Raw genomic sequence first — 8,858 nt, 5'->3', positions numbered from 1 at the left:
CTTAATTTTGGGGAGAATTTTGGGTTAAATAGAATTAGAGGGATGTAGAGCAGTATAAGGAGAGTGAAGTTAAAGAAGTCCTAATCTCAGAGGGGAAATGGATTGGACAGAATGAGAGGACTGAGATTAAAAAAACAAGAAAAATGGAAAAACAAAAGTTTAAATTTAAGAAATGAAACAGTTCAAATTATGTAAGAATAAAATAATATTGATAGAAGAAAAAGATAGAACGAGAGTAAGGGAGAAATAAAAAGGGACATGAAAAACTAAAAAATAAAAGTTATTAAAATCGGAATATTTGAAAGTTATATAGGTACAAAGAGATAATACCACTATTAAAAATGAAGCTTAAGGGGCTGGGAAGGTGGCTCAGTGGTAGAGTGCTTGCCTTGCATGCATGAGGCCCTGGGTTCGATTCCTCAGCACCACATAAGCAAAAAGAAAAAAGTTGGAAATGGTGCTGTGGCTCAAGTGGCACAGCGCTAGCCTTGAGCTGAAGAGCTCAGGGACAGCTCCCAGGCCCAGAGTTCAGGCCCCACGACTGGACCCTAAAAAAAAGTGAAGCTTAAGAGGTTGTGAATTGAGTAATACACTTCTGAATTAATTATATACACATTGGGGGGATAAAGTCTAATAATCGATGATGGGAATATATCAGGAGATAAGCAGAATCACAATTAAGTCATGTAAAACAGAACCAGAAAAGAAGACATAAAAAAGAATACGAAAAATAAAAGAAAAAATGTACCAAAAGTTCATAACAGTTTACTAAAAAAAAAACACACAAACTCACATATACACCTAAAATAAAAATTATGAGAGAAAAAAATAATAGAAAACATTTTTAAAGAAAATAAAACAAGGCAGACAAAAGAGTTCTATGATTTTTTTGGGGGGTGGAGAGGAAGATCTTGTATCTCCCCTGTGTCTATAATTAGGCTCTTGGTGGAGTTTCTCATCTGCTTGTGGTGTTTGTTTTTCCTGTTGTTTGATTGGTTTCTTAACTCAGTTTGTTTGAGAAGGCAAAAAGTGATTTGCATTGCTAAGGATTTTGTGATCGTCCCCCCAGGCTAGTTCAGTGAGAGAGAGATCTGCTTTGAGTATGAGGGAAGAGGAAGATGTCTATTTACTCTAGCTTGGAGTTGATATGATAAGGCTTAGTTCTGGATAGGATGGAGACATATCATCAATCAGTAGCTTTTCCCTGAGGGGCTAGCTCCTGAAAAAACCACAGAGCCCAACTTGGAGCCATTCTTAAGGTTTATGTTTACTGAGATTCAATTATTTGTCTAAGCTTCTATCGGGAGAGGCAGACTCTGTCTCTGTTTACCCACTGAAGAAAGACACACTTCCAAGGGCAGAGCTACCCCTGCCTGGGCAGGGTGACTTTCACCTGGGTGGAGCTGAGCCTGGCAGCTCAGGTCATGTAAATGGCTGTTTTTGTATTCTTCCAAGTCCTGAGTTGTAGTTAGCTGCTTGGAAGGGTCTTTGTCAGTATCAAAGATGGAGATCTCTGGTGAGGGGGAGTGGCAGCCTTTTCTTAGGTACTTCGTGAGGACTGAGGATATCATGGCTGTATTCAGACCATAGTCTTGGTTCCTGGGCCGTACCTGCTCTACAATCCTCAGAATGAAGATTTCTGCTACTTTTCAGTTCTTCCTGCTGGTGAGTAAAATCCTCTGGCACACAGCATCTGATATCTATATCCCAGACTCTGTTGGTATGGTGTCCACGGCCACCATTCCACCACAGCCACTGCAGCTGCAGTATCAGCAAGTGCTCAGGTCTGTCTACTGGCTTGACTTTCCCTCTCTGGCCAAACTCTCTGTACTGTTATGGCACACTTGGTGTGATTATCCAGCTTAGGAGTGTTCACGGGAACACTAAGACTGCATTCTATTCGAGAGCTTGTTTATCCTCCAGCTTTTCTTCTGACATCTTCCTCTGGTCTTCCAACATACAGGGGTTATGCCATGGGGAAGGGACATTTAAAGCAACAAATGCATGAAGTACCTTATAGACACATTAGAAAAAAGAGCAAGGGAAAAAACCCACACTTCTGTCCTTATCATAGGGCTCATTTTGCTTAACATATATGACGTTTTCTGCTTGTCTCGGACATATACCAGTTATTGGAAAAAAAGGAATCTTGGGACCTATGTTTCTTTGGGCCTGGCTTAATTCACTTAATATATTTTTTTCCAAATCTTTCCATTTCCTAACAAATTGGGCAATGTCATTTTTTCTGATGGAGTCATCGAGCATTTTTGCCTTCTACTTTATTTTTCCCCTCCCACCCCCTCATTCCCACATCCTCAACTACAATCCACCCATGCCTTAACACCCCTCTTTAATTGTAAAGTTCATTTTTAATGATCCTAGGTACATTGCTTTTGAACATTTTTGCTTGTCCTAAATAGTCACTTGTTATTCCAAATAAGGGAAACAATGGACCTATGTTTCTTTGGGCCTCGTTTACTTCAATTAATATAAATTTTTTCTGAGCCTATCCACTTCGAGCAAATTGAGCAATATCATTCTTTCTGATGAAGGCATAGAATTCCATTTTGTATATATTTACCACATTTTCTTAATCCATTCATCTACTGAGAGGCTTCTGGGTTGGTTCCGTATCTTAGCTATGGCAAATAATGGTGGTAGCTTTAGTATGGTCTTGTATGTGATCATTTGGGTAAATGCACAAAAGTGGGATTGGTGGCTCATAGAAGAGCTCTATATGGCGTCTTTTGAGGAACCTCCATACTGCTTTGGGACACAGGTTGACTCATTGTAACAATGAGATATATAAGACACTATGTTGAAAATGAACTTCATAACTTTAGCTTCGTGTGGGGGAGGGGTAGAAAGGAACAGTTGGGAAGATGGGGAAGGAAGAGATCTTAGGGGAAAAAGAGTGGAGGGAGTACCAATGCTCTATAGGAAATGTACTCATTTTATTCATATAACTGTAATCCCTCTGTACAGTATCTTTACAATAACAAATGTGTATAAAAGAAGGGTGTTCTAGCACAGTACTTATCGCATGGTGTCAAGCTCATGGTAGATATCCTGTCCAAAGTAATCTAAAAAGAGAAAATTTGAAAATGTTTCTTCATATTTGAACATTTGTTATAAAGAATCATCCTGATATTGCTGCCAAATTGACTACTTGTCTCTTTAATGCTCGCAACCTGGTTCCATGAAATCAACTCAGTGATCATATTGCAACTTGTATGGACAAAACTTCCCTTGAAGAGGATGTAGGTAAGCCTGATGATTAAACCCAATCCAAATCAATGTAGGCCATTTGCATCTTTATCCTTCTCTGATGCTAGTTTTCCCTTTGTTTGTACATAACATCATATGGAACGAGAAATACAAGAGTTCTGAAAATACATGGCAATATATTTCCTCTGAGGAATACTGGGATAAAGGTAAAAAGCTTGTTGAACTTTCTGCATTTTCCATAACTGAATCTCAACTTACCTTGTGCTGTTGAATGATTTCTTCCTTTAGGAGTTAAGTTAAAAATTCTTTGTTCAACTTGGATTGCCTTGTATACTAATATCAATAACATATGAAAATATGCAGTCTTAACTGATTAAAAACCATGTCAAACCTTTAAATGATAGGTTTTAGCACATGGCTAAGAACTCATTCTTTCAAATCTTTACTATCCAGCTAAAAGATACTTGGAAGGCTCATGAAGCCATCAACCTTGATGTTTTCTTATCAATATATAATGTTAGAGCCAATCTAATCTAACACCTAAATCAAATATGTAACTTTTCCTTTGGCAGAATCCTTGGAAGATCCTAGCCCAAGTTTTATTTGGGGCACAATCAAATCATCTGGCAACAACAAGTAAAGAAAATGGTTTTCTTTTGATGTACTATTGTCTATTAAAATTCAAAATAAAGAAATAGGATAAATGAATAACAAATTTTCTGTTCTATATACCCATATATTTATATCACTACAAACGATGTTTTGGATTGCTCTCTGAAATGGTGAGCCTGTGGCAAAAGTCAAGTATAGTTTCACTAGGACCGATAAGAAATGCAATCATCCAATTTACTTCAAAATAGGATTATCTTATCTGAATATTCTTCTCATTCACTTATAATCAATTTAAATGAGGGAAGCCATAGATAACAGTATTATGTTGGGCCAATCGTTTTGTAACCATTTTCATGATTTCAGGGTTCACTGATCACCTCAATTTTGATAGTGTAAATGGCAATAGCTTCAACTAGTAATTGATAGATATATAGACTTATGGGTGGGTTACCATGTCTTCCTCCTGAAATTCATTAATGAATATTATAGGAATGACTATCTGATTTAAATTTTCTCCAGGAATTAATATAAAATATTTGAGGAGATTCTTGAGATCATTTAGAATTTGTACATTCCAATAAAATGCATTCAGTGCTATTTTCAAGCAGCAATACATACATGGATTTCAAATTTCACATTCCTGTATGAAGTGTAAATACATGTTGGATATGGTATGGATTGGAAAATCAAAATTAGATGTGTAACTCCAAAATTTTGCTATCTCTTAGTATTTATGAGATTGTTTAAAGAATTTTAATTGCAAGAATGAACTTGTCCTTCTAGAGTCACAAATTTGATTATAGTTTTGATTTTATGGAATTTGAAAACATCAATTCTCTCTGACATGGTAAGTTGGCAAATACAGAAAAAAGTGAAAAATAATTTGGTTTCCTTGGAATTCATCATGAGCATTTATTTAATTTGGAATTATGTAATTTGTCTTGGTTGCCAATATGAGATCTTTTCCTTTATATAAGTGAGACAAGAGATTCCAGATGTATTGATAATGTTAAGAATTTTCGCCCCTGCCGCCGCGTGTGCCCTCCGCTTGTGCGTGTGCCGGGTGACCCCGGTCGTCATGGAGGCTGACCCAGCCTAGGATCTGGATGAGGAGGAGCAGCTGGCGAGGCCACATCACAAGGAGAAGAAGGGTTGCAAGCAAAAATTCAAGGCATGAAGAATGCTGTTCCCAAGAATGACAAAAAAAGGAGGAAGCAACTCATCGAAGATGTTGCTAAGTTGGAAAAAGAAATGGAACAGAAACACAGAGAGGAACTAGAGCAATGGAAGCTGGCTTCTAAAGAGAATGAGATAGATTCTATTGCTGTTAACATTTCAAACCTGGTAATTCAGAATCAATCACCTCGGTTATCAAAAGCACAAAATAGATGGGGGAAAAAAAGCTGCATTGAAAAAGGAACTGGAAGAGAGGATAGCCGAAGCACTAACTGAGAACTTATCTGGCACTATACATGTGGAAAATGAAAAAAACTTACTGAAATACGTCAGCCAGGGAGTTGTAAATGAAGCAGATTCTGTTTGATGGCCACTGTATGTATAGAGCCATCGAGGACCAGCTGAAAACACAGGACTACACCCTGACTGTGGCTAAGCTGAGAAGTCAAACTGCTGAGTACATGCAGAGCCACGGGGACGACTTCTTGCCATTTTTAACAAACCCCAATACAGGAGACATGTATACACCAGAAGAGTATGGAAAGTACTGTGATGATATTGTAAACACAGCTGCATCGGGAGGTCAGCTTGAGCTCTGTCTCACATTTTAAAAACACCAATAGAGATAATACAGGCAGTTTCTCCTATTGTAGTGGTTGAAGAATATCCAAAAAAAAAAAAACACTAATACTTGTATATATGAGGCATGCAAATGGCTTAGGAGAACATTTTAATTCTGTTCCACAGTTGGTGAACACAGCTACTCAAAATTGCAACTAGTTTGTAGTGTTATACAAGTATATGTGTGCTGATCTGATTTTCCTATCAAGTGCTAGATTGTTGTCAGTTGTGAAAACACAACTACCTTAAATCAGTTTTAAGAGTAAGTTTACTGACAGGCTTTTAGAAATATATTTTTACGAGTGTCCACTTAGTGGTATATTTGCAATTTTGTAAGTCTAAAATGGGGAGCATCCTTTGTTGACGAACATGGCACCTGTTCTGTGATATTTTTATTTATATGGAATCTCAGACATTCTATTATTTTTAGGAATAAATTATGTTTTAAATTTTGTCTCCACTACTAAAAATTTACCTAAGTAATCATTTCAATGTAATTTTCCTCAAAGAAGTAAAATGACTCAGTATCTGTCATTGCTGTGATATAGTTTGATATAATTAGGGCTCAGAAAGTGGATGTTATTGCTGGGTGCCAGTGGCTCACACCTGTAATTGTAGTTACTCAGGAGGCTGAGGTCTGAGGGTTACAGTTCAGAGCCAGTCTGGGCATGAAAGTCTGTGAGACTCATCTCATAAACTATTCAGAGAATGCTGGAAGTGGTGATGTGGCTCAAGGGGTAGAACTCTAGCCTTGAGCAAAAAAAGCTCAGGGACAGAATATAGGCACTGAATCCAAGCCCCACAACTGGCAGTAACTTTGGTGCAGCTGGGATTCATGGGGTGATGCTTTTTATTTAGCTCATCAAAATACAATGAAGAAGCTTGCTTTAGTAATTAAGTATTTTTAAGGACTGGGAATGTGGCTTAGTGGCCGAGTGCTTCCCTTTCATGCATGAAGCCCTGGGTTCAATTACTCAGTACCACGTACACAGAAAAAGACGGAAGTAGCACTTGGCTCCAAGTTGTAGAGTGCTAGTCTTGAGCAAAAGAAGCTCAGAGACAGTGCCCAGGCACAGAGTTCAGTGCCCAGGACTGGGAAAAAAGAAAAAAAAACAAGAATTTTTAAATATTATATAGTTATGAATCAGTTGTTAAATTTATAGAGATGAGACTTTGTGGGTAAACTATATGTTTGCTATCAGATTTAAGCCTCTGCAGAATTAGAGATTTGCCTTTCATTTTTGTGTAACTTTGAAAAAGATCTAAAAAGTCTTTTTAATGCCTTTGTTATTCTTACTGTTTCTTAGACTTTGGATTAGAGTTAGTGCTTTCATTTCTTGCTTCTCTTCCCAGTTGCAGGTTTTGGTTTGCTGGGGCATCCTTACCACCACAGGTCAGATGCTTTGTTTTCCTTTTCTCCCAAGGAACATTTTGTGGAAATATTCTCTTACCTTGGGCAACTTGAGGAGTTAGCAGTATAAAAGGGTTCAAGCCCACTTTTAATTCTAATGTTTATTCTATTTTCTGATTTTTATCAATATTTTTTCCATTTTTCTCACTCTCTAGGAATGTAGAAGGGAGCATTGATTACTTTTTTAAATATATAATCGTCACTTTTTTCCCACTCAAACATTTGAGAATTTTTAGGTTACTTTTACATGGGTAAAGTTGAAAGCAACTATTTGAGAGTGAAGAGTTGTATAGTAAAATCAATATACAATAGTTTTCTGTGAAGAATTTGTCTAGTTCAGATTTCAGATCATTCATAATAATATTATTTCTAATATATACATATATGAAAACTTTTTATGTAGAAAATATTACGAGAAGGAGAACTGTTGGGCTGATTGGTTTTTTTCCCGAGTGAGAAGTAGAACTTGTACAATTTATCGTAAAAGTTTTGAATTTGTGCTCTATGTGTAATTATTTTTTTTTGTCAAACATGGGGCTTGAATTTAAGGACTGGATGCTGTCGCTGAGCTCTTCAGCTCAAGGAGAGCGCTCTACCACTTGAGCCACAGCACTATTTTCAGTATTCTTGTGGTTATTTGGAGATACGAATCTCATGGCATTTGCTGCCTGGGCTGGCTCTTAACTGTGATCTTCACATATTAGCCTCTTGAGTAGCTAGGATTACAGGCGTGAGCTACTGGCTTCTGCCTTCCATGTGTAATTTTTATGGATGAATGTGGCGTTTATAGGCAGTCTCATGCCGAGCAGGTATTAGTGTGAGAAGCTGATATGTGGAGACTGTGGTCAAGTAAGTCTTTCCTGAAGGGATTCCATTGCTGCAAATTAAAATCTATTCTACTTGTTAAACAGTGTATTTTAAAGGCTGTCTGTTTTGTAAACAGTGATCTGAATTTCAGGAAAGTTTAAAATTTATAAAAGAATAAAATTGTAAAATACTTAAACGATTTGGATTTACTTTGAAGTGTCATCATTACTTTTAATTTATCAGCATTAAGTTGTCCTAAAACAAATGCTATGAGAGCTAATTATTGTAAATTCTATCTCCATCACATAATTTGTTGATTATTTAAAATTAACTATTGGTGTTTTTGTTGGTGTTTTGACAAGAAGAATTATAATTTTCATCTTTTTTATAATGGCCAGTACAATTGTGAACAAAACTTAATTTGGTTAAGTTCTATTCTATAATGTTATTTCAGATAAAGATCTTTTTAGCCATACTTAAAAAAGTCTTTAAAAAAAATGACAACTCTTAATTTAGTTTGTTGTATGATGATGACATAATTGAAATTACTTGAGCTTTCTTTTGTCTTAACTTGGAAGAATATACATCAAAATGAATGTGTTTTCAACTCAGAATTATCCACTTCAATATGTTTACAACTTCAACTTGTATAAAGCATAAATGATTGTGTTACTATAGTGAATAATGTTCCATTGGAAAGGCTTGGAAAAAATTATATTAAGTGAAGTAAGCCAGGCCCAAAGAAACATAGGTCCCATGGTTTCCCTTATTTGCAATATCTAGTATAGGTATGAGTCAAGCGGAAAAAGTCAGAGAAGGTGATGTTAGGAAAACGAACCCTCAAATATGTATTTTAATGTTTTTGTTTCTTTCATGCATGTGTTTCTAACGCATTTATAAGATTATTTCTTTGTTGCTTTGTATGTCCCTCCCCCACAGTGTAACCCCTGCTTTCACTATATTTGATGTCAGTATAACATGTGGAGAAGATGGGGACAAACAA

The 8,858-nt window shown here is 36.5% G+C and overlaps 1 pseudogene; it reads left to right on the top strand.

The window, feature by feature from the left end:
• The first annotated feature begins 1,629 nt into the window (after window positions 1-1,629).
• Window positions 1,630-5,796, top strand: LOC122119350 (annotated as a pseudogene).
• The last annotated feature ends 3,062 nt before the right edge of the window (window positions 5,797-8,858 follow it).

This window comes from Dipodomys spectabilis, unplaced genomic scaffold (assembly GCF_019054845.1).
Source record: "Dipodomys spectabilis isolate Male_0828 unplaced genomic scaffold, ASM1905484v1 ptg000164l, whole genome shotgun sequence".
NCBI lineage: Eukaryota > Metazoa > Chordata > Mammalia > Rodentia > Heteromyidae > Dipodomys > Dipodomys spectabilis.
The sequence above is the reverse complement of the archived record's forward strand: the minus strand, read 5'-3'. Positions and strand labels throughout refer to the sequence as shown.